This window comes from Montipora capricornis, chromosome 11 (assembly GCF_036669925.1).
Source record: "Montipora capricornis isolate CH-2021 chromosome 11, ASM3666992v2, whole genome shotgun sequence".
Lineage (NCBI taxonomy): Eukaryota > Metazoa > Cnidaria > Anthozoa > Scleractinia > Acroporidae > Montipora > Montipora capricornis.
In genome coordinates, this window is record NC_090893.1 from 34386214 (window position 1) to 34407905 (window position 21692).

Sequence of the window (21692 nt, forward strand, 5' to 3'; positions counted from 1 at the left end):
TAGAATGTCTGCAGAATATCTGTAATATCTTTACACCCTAGTGGTAAATTTTCAACTTATTGTCTCTGTATCATAGGTTATTTGAAGTCAGGGAGTCACGTAAAAAGTTCAAAACAGCCGCACCAAAGTTATTCAAGGAGAATGATAACTGTAGAATAGTGGATATCGACTCACTCGACAATACAGAAGTTGCTGTAGTAAGCCTTTGTCATCACGAGTTGAAGGATTCTGGGGAGATCACGACTCTGAGTACTGTTGTGGGAGGTACGAGGTCTACTACTACTGGAACAAAGGTTCAAATTCCCATTAGTTATCCAGTGGTACCAGGCACTACCACATCAACCCGGTATGTACACAAATGTTCAGAAGCTTGAACAAGACAATCTCCCTAGCACTGAGCATTCCTTCTATGCACGCCATCTCCCATATCACTAGCCAGCACTTTGGAGCCACCATTTCTGCCCAGATGACCTAGAAGCCTTTTACCATCGAGGAAGTCTTGCTTTCTTCATGACAGAAAGAATAAGACATTGCATGTTAACATTTTGTTCCAACCCACAATGTATTACGACAGTTTGTTTCACTGGTTTTATCTAAGGACGAAGGTTTCTTCATCACAAAACACAGGGGTTAAGTTGATTGTGTTCTCATGTTCACGTTTTCTTGAACCATTTCATGTGTTAGCTTAAAACAATCAACATCCCGATTTTGAATCAGTTCTTGAATTTGGTGAATTTGGTGCCAAGTCCTAGACAATTGCTGTAACATTTATTAATTTGTAACTCTCCCTTCCAATAGAATTTGCGCCTCACTTTTCTTAGCCCATCGAGTATGCAGCAAACATAAAAAGCCTGCAAAGAAAAGCTGGCACCACCCAATGGACAAAAGATTTTGCGCAACCATATTTATTTGTGCTTGTTTCTTTTTCCATTCACCTTCCACAAACGAGAGATAAACAAAATGTGGGGCTGGTGGTATTCTGATATATAAAGTGAACATGAACGAGGAACTCATCAGGTCTCTTTCATGATCTTTTGACCAGCTGTGATAGCTTTAAGGTGATGACATTGCCATATACTTTCGATGTAAATTTCGGCGTTTCTGAACAGTCTTTCACGTGCATTGATATCAGTATTGATCATATGCAGTTGTAATTGTCTGTGTCATACTTTTTCAGCATTAGTCAGTTGGGTTCCTGTTTTACCTTGAATCAGTTTTAAAACAAGACATGAAGAGTAGTTAATAAGTTTGTTTTTTTCTGTGTTCCTGTTTGCAGTACTTTTGTTAAGCAGTATATCTCTTCCTTTTAAAGGGTGATGATATTTATTGTTGGTGTGTAACAAAGTCTACTCCCTTGGTCACTAAAAACATACTTCCTAGTCATCGTGCATGAAATATTGATAACCTGGCCCCGGTTCCTGAAAAGCTGATTAACACTAATCGAGGGTTAAATCCTGATAATCGAGGAATAAAATTTATCCGTCGATTAGTTTCTGTTCCTGAAAGCACGATTAGTGCTATCCAAGGGATAAACTGAGGGTTAAATTTAACACACCTACATAGGTCGATTAACTCACTAATCAGGGAATAAAGTTGAACAATCTTTGTCAAAACAAACAAAATAGCGGACTTACTGTTCCCGGTAATTCGTCCACAAGTACGTGTAAGAAAGTTTCGTCATCACGAAATCTATCTTGACGAATTTTCAGATGAAGAACTTGACAGCAGATACAGATTTGGCAGAGAATCCATATAATTTTTAACGGAAGTCCTTGAAAAAGATTAGGAACGAGAGACGAAGAGAAACCATTCGTTGACGCTGACACTGCAAATTCTCGCAGCCTTACGTCTTTTTGCAAGCGGCAGCTTTCTACAAATAATTGGTGACACCATTGGTCTGCCCAAATGCTCAGTCAGAAGAGTGGTAAAAGATGTGTCGCTTGCTCTAGCACATAAACAGAACGAATTCATTGTATGGCCTTCTCCCGCCGAACTACAAGAAGTGAAACAAGGCTTTTATGACAAAGGAGGGTTCCCTGGTGTAATTGGTTGCGTCAACGGGACCCATGTGAGGATCCAGGCACCCAGAGCGAACAAAAACGACTTCGTGAAAAGAAAAGGATTTCACTCAATCAATGTGCAAGCAGTGTGCAACCATAAAGGTAGAGAACACAATGTGCTATCAATGATTATTTTATGCTAAAATTACTTGGTATCAAAAGCCAGCAATTTTTTAACCTGGGAGGGTGGGACACATATTTTCAAAGACCGGAAAGTTGTATAACTATACGTAAACAATCACTTCTAGAAACACTTTTGTTTCATTTTGTTCTTGTTTGGAGTTGCATGAGCATCTTTAAGACTCCATAGTCGAAATATTTTTTTATTTAAAGAGGCCATCCCCATACATCAGAATTATCTATTATTACGCCGTAATGATTATTCATACAAAAGCTAAGCACAACTTATCAGAATTTTTAGGCATGTTTACAAACATGGCCTGGGAGCACGCATGACAGTTTGTCTTCAACAACTCACACATTGGCCAGAAGTTGGAGAGCCAGCCCCACTCAATAGAAGATGGTTTGCTACTGGGAGATAGTGGGTATCCATTGTACACCATATCTCATGACCCCATACCTTAACCCAACAACTGCAAAACAGGAGACCTACAACCAGGCCCACACGGGTACAAGAGTGGCCATTGAACAAGCCTTTGGCTGGTGGAAGCGCCGTTTTCACCTGCTTCACTCTGAAGTACAGATGAACCCTGAAAAGACCTGCCAATTGATTTGTGCTTGTGCAGTGCTACACAACACTGCGTTGCTTCAGAATGAGCAAATTGATGGCCTTCTTCAGAATGAAGACCAGCCAGACATTGCTCCTTATCATGGCCCAGAAAATGGAAAGGCTGTGAAGGACTATATTTGCAATACCCTTTTTTAAATATTTTGCTGTCACATCAAACTGATTTCTAACTGTATTTCAATTTTGACTTCATAAAAAACATCTGTGACATGTAAAATTTAAAAGGTCTGGACTAAGACTGATCTATAGTCATGTTCCATCATGATTGGTTAATACGGATTCAAAAATAAAAACAGTGAAAAAATGGAGCTTGGCAGGGATGGCACTAGGATTTTTCAATCTGGGTCCTGGGACCCACATGCCTGGTCAAATTGGAGTCCCAAAACCTTGATGACCTTTTCCTACGAAAAACTAGTTCTTTTGTTGCAAGAAAGAGTGACTGGTAAAATACCGATACTTTTAATAAATTCGTTTTACTTTTTCTTTGACAGCATTAGCTTATGACATTGTATGTAACATACATTATTAAAGCACTGTCAACATCTTTTTAACAATGTGATATTGATTTTTGACAGATGAATAGCATAAGTGACTTCTTCAAGTCAAAGGTCTTGCATCCAGGGACGCTTTAAAATTTTGAAGCTGCATTTTTTCAATTGTATTTGTGCTCGGTTTCTCAAACGAACTGTCATGAGGGCAACCTGAAGAATCAGGTTGAAAACAAACAAGGTGTAAGTTTTGAAGCGGAGAAGAACTGCCCTTACTTGTGACAATCAACTTACAACAGTTCATACAAAAAAAAACCCGCTCCATTTTTTCTCAGTCTTACCATAATCGAGCAAGAGCAACAAATCAACTTCACTGTAAAGTATGTAAGTTATATGCCTAAGCCTCCTACTCCCAAAATCGGTGAAGCATTTGCCAGTGTATTGTCAAGGTAAAAAATGGAGTGATACATTGTAATACTGATTTTATTATTCATATAAACTGTTTAATAAGAATTCAAAAGCCAAAATACAACTGAATTCAGTAGCTGCAAGGTCATTGTTTGAATGCCAGCCTTCAGGTGAGAAAGCATTATTTTGAAAGTTACCTGTAAGGATGGTACTCTTAGAAAACGTTTGGTGACAAAGAAAACGGGAAAAATGAGCGACACAAAACAAATCGTGTATGCTTCAAGCTTACTTTTGAAGAACGGACCATGTGAAGTCTGAATTCAGCTTCACCTTTAATTTAATTTAATTTAATGTAAAATCAGCTGTGTGATTGATTGGCATTCTTTGTGAAGCCAGATTCATTTGTTACACTTAAAGTTGATCAAAGAATAAAAATTATTTACCTGTAACTTGATCATAGGTTAAGACCACTAAACCATGCAGGTAAGGACAAACATATTTCCAGCAAGGTTTATTTATCATGGTACATTAACATAACAATAAGCCCTTCCAATGCGTTTTGACAAAACACTGACCCCCCTCTTTCTGACTTACATGCATTTCATTAGAAGTGCCTGCCTCTCTTCCCTGATAAGCAGTGCAAAATTTAAGCATCATCAGGTATGTTACCTGCTTCCATAAAAAAAAAAAACAAATAAAAGAAAAGAAAACAGTTTGAAGATAAACACAAGTGAGTGACATGCACACATCACACAGAAACCAGAAGCTGCTCTGTCTGGAACTTAGAAGTTCCAGGTCATGCACCAATTTATTTTTTCTGTTTGTCAAAATCAAGATGAGAGGAGGCTACCAAAAATGTAACAGCAAAACATCCAAGTGATGCGAAATCAGGCCAAAAAATTAAAGAAATATTGACAAAATTTATGCGAAGATGGAGAATGGACAGAGGAGCCTAGAACCACTAAGCTCCATGCAGAACAACTTCCAGTTGCTGTATAGTTCCTGGTTGTTGCTCAATTGTCGATTGTGTTCTTCCAACTGTTCCGTTTCCACCTGTCTTTGTTGTTGTTATGGTATTTCAGAGAAACTTATAACATACTTGGGGAGACGCGGTGGCCTCATGGTTAGTGCGCTCGACTCCGGATTGAGTGGTCTGGGTTCGGGTCCTGGCCGGGAACATTGTGTTGTGTTCTTGGGCAAGACACTTTACCGTCACGGTGCCTCTCTCCACCCAGGTGTATAAATGGGTACCGGCGAATTTAATGCTGGGGGTAACCCTGCGATGGACTAGCATCCCATCCAGGGGGGAGTAGAAATACTCCTAGTCGCTTCATGCTACAGAAACCGGAGATAAGCACCGGCCTGATGGGCCTTGAAGGCTCGTAGCAGACTTTACCTTTTTTTATAACATACTTGATGATGCTTCAACTTATTTTTTGCTCATCTATCGGAGAGAAGAGAACCGAGATACTTGAGATGAAACAAGTCGGCAAGTAGAACCTCAGTCAGGCCGAGTTTCCGCCATTTTTGAAATTTAGGTAAGCCACAATTTGCAACTAACTTGATTCAGCCTCAATGTACTTTTCATTTTGTTATTTTCCAGTGCATTATAGAAGGGAATAGTAAGGGGTCGGGGTCACTTTTTTTTCAAAGCCCCTCTGTAACACAATATCTCACAATAAGGTGTAAGTTGTCAATTGGACTTGTAGTGTCAGCTTCCTGTTTTTCTCTCTGCAGACTAAAACAGTTATGCTGCATTTGCAGCACATCTTCGCTGCTCACACGCCTCTTTCTTGGCTTGGACATTTTCTCTGTGGGGAAGCCATCATATTGGTCACTTGGGTCACTTTTCATTTCACACCGGTCTTCTGAAAACTATTTTAATATATTTGTAAGGGATAGTTTCTGTCATTTTCAAGGCTTAAAACATATCATTACATCACAGAGTACAAGCCATTACAAAACACTTGTCTGCTTTTCAAAAGAAAGCATACTTTTCGTAAATTAAAACACCCTTAAAATGTTCATGTGCTATGTGCGAAGGGTCATATGTCAATTTAATTCAACAATATTAAGTCATCCTTGTTTGAACAAAAATCAATGACTGTATCCAAACTTGTGGGACATGAAACATTTTCATAAAAGTGATGGCCAACACAAATTCAACAAACTAATTTTTTTTTTGTTTCAGATTTCGAACGAAGAAAACGACAGCTGCCGGGTGTAATAGCTCCAAGTCACAGCGACTTTCACAAATTTGGCAAAAAGATTGACGACTACAGGCTTTTTTGACATATCAAACATAACAAATTATCTGCAAAAGTTTGAAAGCTTACAAAAGTAAACCGTGGAAAACAAAGGACCTCTCGGTTGCATTCAATTCAAGTAGAAAGTTGACTTGGCATTTCCTTGCTTTAAAACAATTTCCAATGAACCATAAGCTTATTTAAAGAAATGGTAAACAAGTGTTAAACATGGCGGCCCGAAAACCACTTTCAAGAAAATCACATGACTGATGTTTATTTTGCAACAATAAAAATTTGCATACTACTTACCAGCTCCTTCGTCACTGACAGTTTCGAAACCATGCAGGCCAGCAAAAGTGGGTGTATCTTCAAATATTTCAATCATTTGCTCGCTTGACTGCAAGGGTGGCTTTGGTTGTGGTCCACCACCGGTTTTTTTGCTCTCCTTTTTAAAGAACGAAAACTCCTTCGCAGTAGAATGGAGATTTTTCCTTCTTGCACTGTGTGGTTCGCCCGACCCACCGCATTGACGTCGTTCGTGATCTCCTCCCATATCTGACTTTTTCTTTTGACCGTGACGCTGTTAGTCAGCTTAGAGTGGATTGTTTCTAGATTTTTACGAACACTCTCTGTAATTACAGAAATTTCGTTCCCTCTTCCTCTCGACCTTTGTCACCTCAACTTCCGTCACTTCATTTTCCGCCATTTTTCTTCCTTTACCCTCTTTCTTGACTGCTTCCCCGTGCACACTGGAACATATTTTCGCGCCAAATTTTCGAAAAACTGGTCTGACTGGTTTATTCCATTTTTAATCAAGGGATAGTTAATCGAAGAATAAATGTGTTTTCAGCAACGCCTTTTTAACCTCCGATTAGTTATTCTGGGAATAAGAAATTTAATCTTGGTTTAACTCTTAATCTGCGGATAGTTTAATCGGCCTTTCAGGAACCGGGGCCTGGGTGTTCCCCTGAATTCCAGAAGTTTGATTCTTTAATGTGTGACCAGTGAAAGCTGCTTCAGCGAGATACGTTTAGCACATCGCCTCAAAATCCAGACCACGGTTCATTATCACCATCGTGCACACACAAGTGACTAGAATGAACTTTAACACTGAAAAAAGCGCTAATTAGTTAATAATCGATATTTTACCGCCACGCAATGAAACATGTCACCACCCTCTCTAGAATTAAGTGAAATAGTAACTGATACATTGCTTAAACATTGGGAATATAGAGGCTCGTCCTCAAAGAGTCGATGTCTTGTTTTTTGTTGTAGATGCCTGTGTCGTTCACAATTATGCAGCCATTACTAGCACAAACAAAGCTATGTAAGAAAATGATTAAATTAGATTGAGTTACCTTGAGAATCAGTGGTCTTTTTGACGACTTCATGCACCAAGGAGAAAGCAATCCACCAGACTTGTCCAAAAGGTTAACAGGACAGCTGCTACAGTTCTTAAAATGCGAGAACTAGGCGAGAGGCCTGGAACTACCTTATGAAATTCGTCTTCCAGTTGAGGTTTATGCGCCTGTTCGTGCCATGAGCAGTCCATCGCGATCCTTTTGCGACCCTGTTCATTTGTCAGTGTTTCTCCTTGCTTCATTTCCCAATGCGTACGAAAGCAATATTTGATGATATTCAATCTTATTCTTGTGCTCGATTTTCCGCCAACAAAACCTCCACTAAACAGTAAAAGGAGAACAAGAGTCTGAAATCTGCAATGCATCTGCCCTCTTGAAAGTTTCAGGTAAGCTAAATTTATTGATGAACTTGAATCGGGTCCCATTGATTTTATAGGGGGTCAGTAGTGGGGTCAGTAGTGGGGTCAGTAGGAGGTCAGTTGACCAGTGGTCAGTGTTTTGTCGAAACCCAGCAATCAAAGTACTTTGAGGAGAGGCTAGAATATCTTAACAAGGAAGAGTATCAAGATGAAATCCAGACAGTGCACTGGAACCAGGAGCAGGTGACCCTCTTCACTGTGGCTGTGTGGACTAAAGCAAATGGTGGTGGGGATAATTTGTGTGAGCCTCATGTTATTGTGTCTAATGAAATGACACATGACAAGAATGCCGTTGCAGTGTTTGTCTCCAGTTATTGGCAAATTTGTCAAGGAAAAACACCCAGATGTCAAGCAACTGTATGTGTTCTCTGGTTGGCCTAAGCTCGCAATACATTGATTCGGGAAAAAACCGGAAGTTGCGCGGAAGCGAGGCTTAGTGGCCCTCAAAAACAACATGGCATGACGATCTTTAGAAAATGACGAAAAGTAGAGGAAGAAATAGGGTAATAACTGTTGTGTTGCAGCAAAATGCAACAATCCGAGTGAATCAGCTGGATTTATCTTTTCATGCCTTTCCAAAATACCTGATAACTAGAAAAGAGTGGGGACTTTGCATTCAAAGAGGAGACGTTTATTTCAAGAGTGTACATCAGAAATTTTGTTGCTCGGAGCATTTCTGTCCAACTGACTTTAAAGCTGGTCTTAAAGGCCAAAGAAGGGACCTTAAAAAAAGGTTCAATTCCCTCTATATTTTAGTGGGCACCAGAAAAGGTAAGCCTGAGAGAAGAACGTTTCTCATGCTCAGACAGAAGAAGGAAAACATTCAATGGAAAAAATGCTACAAGACCGTGATTTGCCAATGCTCTTAAAGGAGTCGCTTCCAGATTGCAAAACAGTGGAGTTGTCTGGTCCTCCAACCCTTGGAGAATTTGTGGAGAACTTGAAAACTGAGGTTGAGCATTTGAAAGAAGAACTTTGTAAGGCAAAGGAGAAGGAGCATGACCTCTAGTTTCCCTTTCAACTTTGGATATGTCATCATCGTTCAAGAAAAGGTTTCATCCAAGCTCAACGGTTGCAAGAAGTTGGGCAATTATTCACAGCCTCGTCATTACTTAAGGTTGAGACCATACATAGGTATTCTAAAGTTTAATTCAATCATTTTGAAGTTCCTTTGCAAAATTTCCTTTTTAATGACATTCAAGTAGCCCCAAATTCTACAGTCTGCCACAAGACACACAAAACTTGTAAATTTGAAATAGCTTACACTTTCTGTAACTGTAAGCTTCAACATGAAAAATTGATTTTCAATATTTTCACTTTCTCAATGTCTCGCATCGAATTGCCCAAATTATATATAGATTTATGCAAGCCTAAAAGCAGAGCTCCTGTTTTTAACCCTGGAAAGTAGATAGATAGTGTATAAGGAAATAATTATGCTTCAGCGTAAAGTACAAAATTAATTGTCAGTGTAAACAGTTTACAATGATCAAACACCTCTGAGCTGACAGCAGTAGCCAAACAATCCTTGCAAGCAAGTCTTACCCAGTCAAAAAGACACTAAATTGTCCCAAACATTCCTTACAAGTGCATTTGTTACAGATAAATGTACTGCAATCAAATAGAAATGTATATGGCGTCAGGAGTTCAGCTATAACGTGTCAGACTAAATAGACGATGACAATTAAGAAAACTCGCCAATGATGTCTGCTGTAGGCTTGAATGGTGAAGTGGTGTGTAATTGTTGAAATACGCCAGAATCTCTGTCAACTTGGAATTGCAAACGTTCAGGCTGTCTCCATTTTTTCAGCGTTTTACAAAATATGTGAGGCAGCAATGCATGCATTAACAAGGAAAACGTTAACTGAAAGACTTGAAAGCCAACCATTGTAACTAAGTGTTTTGTCTTGTGCTATATTTCTCTCAGCTTTACAATGCACTTAACTGAAATTTTCTCTTTTCTTCCCTTGGCTTCTCTCGAGTCCTTCTTCACTTAAGTGTCATTGTCTGAGAAAGTGTTCCACAGGGTGGAAATGTGGGTTAACCTATTTTGATGAAACTTATTGCAGAAGTTCACCTTAGTGAGATATTCCAAAATCCAAAGAAGCTTTGGTTTCTGACTTTTAGTTTCAAAGTTTTAAGGGGATACCATTCAGGGCCTCCAGATCATGGAAAATCACGTTTTCTAAGGGGTAAGTTTGGAATTGCATAAAAACTAACAAAGAAAACCTATCAACTAGGTATTTGCATGGAGTGTTTCTATTCTAAAGGGTCTTTTAAATCACCAGATTTGGCAGAGAAGCTTTTGGCAGTGTGGGGCCTGGTACGATCTCTGACCAAATTTTGAAGCGAAAACCACCATCCAATATTGCCTAATTTTAGAAGTTAATATTTCTTACCTGCCTGGTTAGCTCAGATTGATACTGATATCAGTAGATACCTTAATGTTAGTAAAATGAAAATCAATCGTGAAAAAATTGGCCCATGTAACTTTTGAGTGCTTTCAAGACCCCTTTTGAGGCACACTATCACAAAATTTCCATATTTTAAAAAGCAATAATTTCACAGCCATTCTAGCCCTATTTAGTTTTAGAGGCTTCACTCTGCTTTACAGTGTCTAAAACATATTCACGAAGCCTGTGATAAACAATACATGTGATAGTAGACACTACCTCAGAATTTTAAACTGCCTTAGGATAATAAAATCAGTACTCAGCCTGGACATGCAAACAATACAACTACAATACTCGTCACATTTGTTGGAACACCCATCCTCGTTTCCCCCGTCCTTCAATGTTGTTTTCAAAACTACCAGAAGTTGTCCGAAAATTTTTCTAACAACACTAAATTGGGGGGAGGGGGAGAAGGGATAAGCTGCCATCTTGTAACACGACGATTCTAGATCATTCGTGTAACGTGTTCCAACGAAATGTGTCTAGTATTGTATTCGTAATAATGTGTTAAGTGATGGGAGGAAGTATAGTAGATCTTGCTTTGATAACAACGTGTGTGATGGAGAATTATTGACGTCTCTTTAATCGCACGTGCTGGCTGTTTCTAGTGGTTTTTATTGTGAAATTCATTATATAAAGTGGGGAATTTTCGTGGGAAAGGCGTGAAGATTTTGCGAATTGTTAGGGATACGGTCAACAAGTGACCGAACGTAACCAGTACGCAATAGTGTTCAAAAGTGCGATTGACATCGTGACCCGGGCCCAGGCATATTATTTATGCAGGGTTAAGGGACTGCCTATTCGTAAAGTTGCAGAGATGTGCCAAATTTCTATCAGAAGTGTTTTCAGGATTAGAAATGAGAAAAATATGGAGAGAAGGTGTATTAGGATGCATTCCAAACGGGGTCCAAAGTGCAAGTTGAGCGACAGGGAAAACAGACTACTGATAAGACGTCTAAATGTGCTGAGAAGAAAGGAGGTGAATTTCACGTGCAAAAGACTCATGGAAGAAGCAGGCATAGATCAGGGGCGAGTTTCTGTCAGGACAGTTTCCCGTTTTTTAAATTCGCAGAACTACTTTTATTTACAGTGTGCTAAAAAAGGAGTCATGAATGAAGAAGATATTAAAAAAAGGGTGAGGTTTGCGAAACACATGAAACAGAATTACAGTGAAAATGTTTGGACGGAAGAAATTGGCTTCTACTTAGATGGTACGGGTTTCACACACAAGTGAAATTCACTAGATCAGGCAAGTGTACTGAAGGCTCGTGTGTGGAGAAAGAAATCGGAACGCTTGGCCCTGGGATGCACTGCTAAAGGTCATAAAGAGGGAGCAGGAAGAAAACTGTTGAGATTAATAGTCGCTATTTCCTATGACAAGGGAGTTATTTGCTGTGAGCCATATGAAAGAATGAATCGGAGATATTTCGCATCATTCGTTGATGCCAATTTTCACAGGCTCTTTCACGTTGCTGGCAAAGGGAGCAGGCGTCTTTTTGTCCAAGATGGAGATCCTTCTCAAAATTCATCTTTAGCTAGAGCCGCAATGCAACGCACCAACAGCACATTAATTAAACTGTGCCCAAGATCTCCAGATCTGGTTTGCATTGAAAATTTGTTTTCAATAGTTGGCAGGAAGCTCAGTAACGAAGCTGTGGAAGGCAATATACGCCGTGAAACATTTCAACAGTTTCAAACTCGTGTGATAAATACATTTTTGTCTATACCCATTGAGACTGTGAACACTTTAATAAGCTCTACGCCCAAACGGATTGACATGGTTATCAAGAGCAACGGCAAGCGTATAAAATATTAATTAAGGATTCAAATTAGTTGTGTAAATATATCACAGCAGCAGAACACGTTTTACTCTTCAATAGTAACCAAATCAGTTTTAGCAAAAGAACAGCTCATCCGTAATGGTGTGGCGGTCTGATCTCGAGTCAGATCTCTGACTCAAAGCCTGAAAATATTAGGCTAATGGAAAACAACACCTGTTACTGACACAAAACGATAATTTCCCAAATAAAGTGCACAAAAATTGTCCATTTTTTGGTTTTACTCGACATCACCATACCCCTGTAGGGGACAAAAGGATAATAATGTAAGCTCCGCATTAATTACAGTATTGCGCAAAAGTAATGCAAGCGATAATCGTCGAATATCGCGAAAATCGCGATATATCAGCGATATTTAACGATAATTAATATCGAGCGATGTATATCGTGGCAGCTATTGTTTTATTTGTCGGTAAGATATCGCGAGATATCGTTTACACTTTGCCATAAATCGTTTCCGTTCAACGATATATCGTTCTCATTTAGTGATATATCATTCCCACTTAGCGATATATCGTTCTTGCTTAGCGGTATATCTTACTCGCTTAGCGATATATCGTTCTCGCTTAGCGATACATTTTGTTTCCGTCCAGCGAGATATCGTTGACTCCTTGTGAAACAAATGTACATTTCTTCGCAGACCATTTAAGCTACATGTAATGAAGAATCCCCTACAAACCAAGCTTTTAAGGTGGCGAGTTCATTTAATGAGATAAAATCATAAATCAAACACGTTAGCTAAAGCATGTACATTGATCGAACATACCTGTCCAGTTTCTGTTAAAAAAGCCTTACTCAAACACTCGTAGTTCCTGCAACAAGTTTTATACTAGAGAGGACAACCGTATTACCACAGAGGTTTAGGTGGGCAGACTAACCAAAAACCAGAAAAGTAGATGCCATGTGTATTTTTAGACTACATGTACCAGTAGTCCCTCTTTCGCCTAGTCTGTCATGATTGACGCGAAAGAACCGCAAAAAAAATGGCCGCGTGAAATCCTGGGGGCGAGAAGGACTTCACATGGCCATTTTTTTTTTCACGGTTTTCTTTCACGTCACATACGACGGACAAAGCGAAAGTAAAGAGGGACTACTCGTAGTCTAGTGTATTTTTGGCTGTTTGTTTAACAAGGCTTCTTGATGTGTAAGCTATTAGGATCCAGTCTCCACACAACGTTCAAGTATTGTCTGGCCTTTCATCGCAAGAAATGATTTTCCCTAACTTGGCAAAGTATTGTGAAAATTTGCTTTGCCAGTTTTAATTATTTTATTTTCAAAGTCCGCATGGCAAAAATGTCTTCTTAGAGTGCGAGCAAATAATGGCTGAGGTCCCACTAGCATATTTGACAACGCTGTTACAACGGTGTCACACTGTTTCAAGTGTGACCGACTATTTATCCAATGTCACTGTCAGTGTCTGTTGCTCAGGTTACGCGGCCCAATCAAAGGATTTTAACAACACTGTTTACAACTCTAAAAGTACGATCTATCTGGTGTCTATCTAAATTCACTTGGGACGGACCAATCACGACTTGCTGAACAGGAAGTCCATTTCGCGATAAGAAATTTTAGCGCCAAAGCGATTTAGTTTCATCTGAAAGGTCACCTTAACATTTAGTTTTCAAGGTTGTCACTTGTTCAGTTAAACGCACAAAGGAAACAAGAAAGATTTTTGAGTAACATGGATCTTAACAACGACTGGACTGCTTTTCGGCCCTCTGCCAGCTGGGAAAGGTAAATTATATTCGATTGATTCATTAGTAGTTCATTCCTTTACGATGTTTAACCTTTAAAAGTGAGCTGGGTAGACGAATCCGTAATGGCGGGAATTTGACATGCATGCTTCACTGATTCTTTCAAAAGCAGTCACAGTCAGTATGGCTTCATTCCCCATGTCGACCTTCTAAATATGCCCTTTCCCTCAATCTCCATGTCTTATCCGTCATCCAGCCAAGTTCCTGCCCTAAGTCCACCGCTAGACAGCCACGCACCTCGACTACAAAGCGCTCCCCATCATGGAGCACTCTAGAAGAAGAGACCCTGATAAGAATTTACAAAGAGGAGGTTGAAGGCCTTCGGAAAAAGGGGCAGACAATGTGGGCTATTGTAGCCGAGAAATTGGAGAAAGAAATGAAGGCACTGGAGGTCAACAGCTCTAGAACGCCTCAGAGGGTGAAAGAGAAATTTTTTAACCTCACTCGCCGCTACAAACAAGCAAAAGACAAAATAAAATGTTCGGGAGCCGGAAGTGACGACATGGAGACCTGCCCGCATTTCGACATTTTAGATGAGTTCATGGGCTCAAGAGACATCGTTAACCCACCCTATCTCGTGGAAACAACAAGCAAGAGTTCCTCAGAAAGCCCGCGGTTGACTCCATCACCAGCTCCTTCGACCTCTTCAGCTAATGAGGAACTAGAAGGCAAAGCCGCATCTGAAGAAAATCCCAGAAAAGCTAAGAAGCACCCTCGTGAAGATATCAACAAGGTAGACTGTGAGGATGGCAGTGGGAATGGCAAGAAGGGTGGCAAGGTGACTAAGAAGAGAAAGTGTCTACCTAAAGGGCCTGGACAGAGCGATGACGACCCATGGTTGGCCATTTTTAGAGAGAGCCAGGAACGAGAGGAACGGATGATGGCAGCTCTTGAGAGAAGCGAAAACAACTTTAAAGATCTTTTTCTTACCGCCATAACAGAATTTGGAAAAATGGTTAAGAAAGATTGAAAATATTAGGTCAATGTTTTGTTTCTGTTTTTTGCATGGAATATAATGCACAAGTCTGATGTTGATATTCGGTACACATTTCCCTGTTTTAGCTACAAGTTAGTGATAAAAACACATTTGATACTTGAACTTGAATACACTTTGACTGTAATCATTTAAGATTTTGAAAATAAAATTCTATGAATACGTAGATTTTGCAGAGTGGTGATCAGTTTATAAACTGAAGTTAAAGAATGTAACTTGCAGAGGTTTAAAGGTAGTCTGCGATAGCTTGCCTTATCCTTCGGGCCGCATTATCCGGCCTTAAATAACCATCCCCACCATCATCATCACTGTCATCATCATCATCATCATCATCATCGGTGTCATCGTCATCTTCATCCAACTTGTCATCCATGTGTATACATATGTTGTGAAGAATGTAACAGGTAATGATTGTTTGGGGCACACGATCCGTAGATTCTTCCAGTTGCTTTAATAGACAACGCCAGCGGGTTTTTAATTTTCCAAGAGCACGTTCAATTATCACGCGTGCTTTAGATAAGCGATAGTTGATACGCTGTTGTGCTGCTGTTAAAGCACCTCCTGCAGGAAAGGGAGTCATAAGCCATGGACGAAGCGGATAGGCAGGATCACCCAGTATTAGGGGTCTCACATTTGTTCGGTTTATTACAGTAACTGGTCTGGTTAGAATAGTACCATTTTCTATCTCCCTGAAAACACCACTTGGACGAAGCACTCGAGCATCATGTATGCTCCCTGGCCACCCAGTACTTACATCCAAGAATAGCATTCGAGAATCAGTCACAGCCTGAGTCACGATTGAATATTTTTGCTTTCTGTTGAAGTAATCGGCTGGGTTTAAAAGTGGTGCTTTTATTTCCACATGTGTACCATCAATTGCCCCTTCCACGTGTGGAAAATCCAGCTTCTCTTCGAATTTGCTTATAGTCTCTTTGATGTCATCTTCATGAATTGGTAAAGAAATGAAATCGTTCTTCCTCCGGTTTATTGCTTCACTAAAACTGTGGCATATTTTAATTGCAGAGGACTTTCCAATGCCGAACGTTATCGCAGTAGATCGATAAGAATAAAACCCTAGTCTCCACAGAGCTATCGCTACTTGCTTCTGTACAGGAATCGCCTGTCGAAAACATGTGTTTTGGCGTTGGATGTCTAGAGTAACTATCCCACAGATATAATCAAATGTTCCTCTAGAAACTCTAAAATGCCTTTTCTCTGTAGGTGGGGGGCCTGAAGTGACGAGAGCGTCCAAGGTTTCTGCGGCTTTGTTCAACTCCGCTTCGTCTCGTTTCTTTTTCTCTTCCCGCTTTTTCTTACGCCGCTCCGCATCTTTTTGACGGCGGATTTCCTTGGCGTCCTTCATGATCTTGGCGGGGGGTTCAGCTGCTTCGCGGACGACATCGTGTTTCTGGCTAGCACGAGAACGTTTCGATGGTTTCTTCTTCTTCTTCTCCTCCTTCTCTTCTCGAAATGGATAGCGAGCAGGCGACAGGTCTCCGTACTTCCAAGAGATGCTCATCTTCTTCTTCTTCTCAAGACAACTGACAACGAATGAAGTGTGTCTCGCGTATTTATGGTTGGACGGCAGCACGTGATGTCACATTCCAGGGTCTGTGATTGGTTCTTAAGGATGGTGCCACATTCGGGCGACCCTGTCATTGGATGCTCAGAGTGGCGTCAAGGCCATTCAAGGTCAGTCCCATTCCGGCGGCTCTGTCATTGGTCTGTAGAAAGTGGCGTCAGCTTTGATCCATGTCAACACCCTTGGGTATATAAAGAGTCACGCCAGCGAGAACCGTCAGGTTGTCATGAGCTTGGAGAGGTGCTGTAGACGCATAGACTTGTTGCTGGACGCTCTCTTGTGTGAGGGCTGCAAAGAAGACAAAGACGAAGAAACAGAGCTCATTGACCTGACGACTTGGGTTCTCCATCAAAATTGTCGTGAGTGCCGATTTGTTCGCTACCTTCTCCAGAAAGCAGACGATCTCAATGTCCCACTCCGATACAAAGACAATCGGAGTACAAACGGATTCTACGACCTTAACACTCCTCAAACGTCTGGACGCCCTACTAGACCGATACTTGTGCAAGTGTTGTCGGTACGACAAGAACCAACTGTCCCTATCGGACTTGAGCACGTGGGCACCGGACCGAAATTGTCGTGAATGCCGCTATGTCTTCGACGCAGCCGACGATCCCGACCCAGATGTCTGTGACTTCTACTCCGAACGAGGAATGTCCGAGCAATACTACTTCCCACCCGAAGACTACCCACCTTCTCGATAAAGTATGTCTAGTGATCGACCTAGAAGGATTTTGTTTGGGAGACCAATTTCTTCCTAGGGAACTTGGTTGGTGCGATTGGACGGGTCAACACAGGGGATCGATTCATTACAAACCTTCCGTGCCTTGGCATGATCTCTCACCTAAAGATCAACGAACGGCGTATGACTGTACGACGCACATCCACGGGCTCGCGTACTATCCACAAAATTTGTACCATCTGGCTCATGAGTTGCAAACGGATGCCCAACACCTCTACAAACAACACAAGACCTCGGAGCGTTCTCTAGTCGCTTACAAAAAGAGTTTGATCGAACGGCGATGGTTGACGAGCTGGGGGATGCCTCACGTCGATTTGGAACCTTTGGGTTGTCCGAAATTCAAGGATCTCCCACGTCTCAATTCTGTAGGTTCTTGCGGACAACACGAAGACCCTCTACAGCTTCATTGCCCTCAAGTGGAATGTTATCACTTTGTACAGTGGATGCGTGGTCAAAGGGGACTGGATCACGATACTCGCTACATCCATCATGAACGGACCCAACGATTTCTAGCAGCTCAGAAACCCAGGACCTGTCTACGGTCGATGTCCACCCAACCACACTATAGACACTTTCGATTTTGTCCCGACCGCATGTAAAACACGCCTTGTTCTTCTCATTAAACGTTTTTTTATTGGACATTCATGTCTGAGTTCTTTATGATAGATCTATATGCCTTTTTTTATTTATTTTTTCATTTTTTAAAAAAGTAGGACTCGGATGGGTCCTCCAAGGGCTCTGAAAGTAAAGGCAGATAGAGGGCTCTCAATCCCACGTGGCGTTTTTCGAGAGAGATTCCCGCCCCAGTCCCTCGGCGGAAAGTGCCGTTGAAAACGAGGTCGTCTGATCGGTATAAAATAGCACATTCGAGTCCAAGAAATCCAAATTTTCAAGATGGAGAGCTGGTGGGACGTCCTTCCGCCAGAGCTGCAGGAGAAAATTTTAAAGTTAAAACAAAAAAAGCAGCACCAGGATAACATGAAAGCCCTGGCGGAGGAAATAGGTGAGTTTTACCTACAACCCTTATCTGAAGATTGTGATCAAGGAGACTCGTGTTGTTTCTTTCTATTTTTTTCTCTCGTAGAAAAGCTAGCCATCTGTCCTTGGACAGCCCATGCAGTCATCCCGACCACTAATCCGCCCTCCAGAAGCAAATCTGGACAGTTCCGGTGCAGCAGATGTCACCTATTTCACAAAATAGGAAATCGACGAATGTATTTGTAATTCGGCCTTTGTGGTTGCTGTTTTGTTCCTGCCTCAGTTGAGGTAAAGCTGTAAATAGTTTTTCAACTTGTACATACCTTTTGTAAATAGTTTTGTCGACTTTTTTAGAAATCTTGTAAATAGGACAACTTTTGTTTATGTTTCGTTTGCATGCTCTTTTTTTTCCGTTCTTTTTTTCCTTCCCGAGGAGGTTGCGGACAAAAAAAGACTCCTCTGTAAATTTTTAGGGAATTTTTAAACGATTTTTTTCGCTGTAAATAGTTGTACATAGACGTTTTTTTTTTTAAACTTGTAAGTAGTTTCAGAACGTTTGTAAATATATGTGACAAAAAGAAAGAACTTGTGCTTAGCTTGCATTCCTAAGAGCTTTCATTTGATAATCTAGCGCGATGTTCATGAAGTGACATTGAACCGAGCACATGCTCAAAAAAAACAACTCGCATACTGTTCCTCATGAACTTCCATTTTTTATGTTCCAGCGAATGTTCTAAAATGGTGAGAAATGTCACGCATCCTTTTTTGGCTGTAAAAGAAAATCATTCCGAACAGTCCGTAAAACATCATTTATTTTTTTGTTTGAACAAACAAACCACATAAAGCGCTTGAGTTTGATTTTGAACTTGACCTTGTGACAGACCTCTACTCAAGATTCCTTGACCTTGACTTTATGAGGGGTTTCTACTCAAGATTCAAGACGCATTCTTTGTAGATGAACCCATGACATTGGTTGAAAAAAACAGAAGAAAGAAAAAAAATGGTTTCGTCCATGACTAGAAAAAAAGATAGAAAATCCAATCATTCAACCTCGAACCGGCAACCCTGAGCTTCACCGTCTCCTTTCTGCTACGTACGATTCATTCATCTGATTTGACTCATGACTAGAAAAAAAAATAGAAAATCCAATCATTCAACCTTGAACCGGCAACCCTGAGCTTGACCGTCTCCTTTCTGCTACGTACGATTCATTCATCTGATTTGACACATGTACATGATGACGTTAAAAAACAAAAACAACCTCAGGGACGGGAGTGTTCGGACCAATTTTTTCTTGGCGCGAAATGACGTGGCAACGGCTGCAGTTGGCAACCTGTGTTTTTCTGAAACGGAAAAAAAAATTTAATCCTTCATCAAAGATAGTTCTTTTCGAGAGTCTCTTTTTTTTCACGGACATGGACGCTACCACAAAACAACAAACAACGCGTGAACGTGTTTGTGCATGGAAGCAGGCAAACCGCGATAAAGTTCTTGCTCAAAAGAAACGATATCGCGAACGACACCGAGCAGAGATCAAGGAGTCCAAGAAACTCTATGCAGCCGGACATCGACCCCAAATTAATGAGTACCGTTGCCGATATCGCCAGGCGAAAAAATGTGCTCGGGAACTTCAGGCACAACATCAGCTTCTTGTGCCAAGTGGAAGCTTGTCGGTGTCTGAAACGGCTAAGGATCTCTTGACCGAAGCTCGCGCTCGTCTAGCCAGCCGAGAAGCAACAAGTTCAAGTGGGATTTTTTTCTCTTAGGAACTTGTTTTTTATTTCTTTTTCTCTCATTAAATGCTTTTATCTTTTTTCTTCCATTCACCTTGTCATTGTGACTCTTTATTTACAGCGGGAACGGGGAGTGTTCAAGAACAACGGGAGGCCAACAGGGAGCGAATTCAGGAGCAACAAAGAGCTCATTACCGCGCGAACAAAGCAAGGCTCTGCGAATACAAAAGACAGTACTACACGAACCACCGCGAACAAATTCGTGAGCGTAGACGACTCCATCGCCAAACCCACCTCGAACGAATTCGTCAAAGCAGCCGAAGATATTACTATACACGTCGGAGAAAGTGCCTCGAAATTTGAAGACGGTACAGGGCAAACCATCCCGAGCAAATTCGTGACTACCGCCAACGATATCGCGATACAAGTCGGAGACGTGAGCTGGGTTCGTGTTTGCTCGAAGGCTTGGCGACCGATGCCCGTCCATCGCATGTCATTGATACGGCAGGTGGTGGATGGCTCGTACGTAAGTACGGGCTCCGGCCTCCTACGCCTCCCTACCTGAGAGAAGGTTTGGCGCGTGTAGACCGCTTGGCTCCTCCCGCATCCCCGTCTTTGTCGTCGGATCTATCCGACGCCGCCGACCGGCTAGACGAGTTATTGCTTCGTGCCTCTCCCGCAGGATCATCGTCCATTGCTTCCGACGTGGTAGCAGAACTAAACGACCTAGTACCACCCCGCCCCGAACCGGCGCGACGATCCACACGTCTCGCACAACGGCCGCGACGACCCCCCGCAGCGCCAGAGGAGGATGAGGAACCCGTGGTTGATGCCGCACAAATCGTATTGCGGCGCGTGCGGGCGAATCGCGCTCGTTCTCAGGCGCGAGCGGAGGTAGACCATGAACAGCGTCAAGCGGCCTTGGAGTGTGAACAGCGCATCCAAAACGCTATTCGGGAAGTAGTGGTTCGTCCAGGACCGGATTTGGATCTGGCTCGTGCGGCTGCGCAGTTTGAACGTGAAGACCGCGTTGGATCTTGTGTGGCAGCTGAGTTCTTTGCAGACACATCCTGTTTCAAGGAGATGTCCTTCGGAGCTCCTCGAATTTTAATCTGACAAGTTGCGGGGTGCGTGTGCGGGGCACCAACTTTTGTGTTTGGACTGAGTAGGGACGCTACGGAACTGGGGTGACTTTAAGGAGACTCTACTCCATGTCTTGTATATATTGTAAATATTTGTTACGCGTATTTTATGCTTTTTTTCCTTCTTGTTGTACAAATAGTACCTTGATGATTCTAGTTATTAAACCGTTTGATTCGGAAAAAAACGATCCTGTCTTGTTGTTTTTTTTTTTACTTTAATCGTGAGGGGCTTGGGACTTTGTGACGTCATCCCTATCTCGACCCATGGGACGTCATTGTTTGAATTTTGAATTTCCCGACTGTTATCTTTGTATCCAGCATGGTTATGCAAAACACCCCAACCTGTTTCCTGAGGGTCCGCAGAGTGTCACGTGTCTGTGACGTCATGGTTTGAATGTCCCCCTAACGTACGTGTCCTGGGCAACCAAATTTGAATCGACCAATCAGAACGCTCAATTTCCAACCGTCAAAAGTGCGGTGAAATAGCCCACACCACTACTGCTAACATTTCTCGTAATCTAAACCAAAATAATAGAATGTGATAAGCAGATTTCTAATGTAATGCTTTTTCCATTCATGTGGGATCAGAATGCATGCATTTTCAGCAGGATCCACTGTTTTGTGACTTGATTTATTTCTGTAAACTGTTTACCATTCTCAGTCAATGTTGAGAGAACTGGCACTTGCAAATTACTGAGTGTGTGCTGTTCACATTTAAAAATGTGGAGCTTACTGCAAAAGGTTGATGA

General features: G+C 41.5%; 1 pseudogene; it reads left to right on the plus strand.

Annotated features, from left to right (window-relative positions):
* The window catches only part of LOC138024721 (putative nuclease HARBI1), an 8169-nt pseudogene extending 5966 nt beyond the window's left edge, over window positions 1–2203 (plus strand).
* Window positions 2204–21692: the final 19489 nt, after the last annotated feature.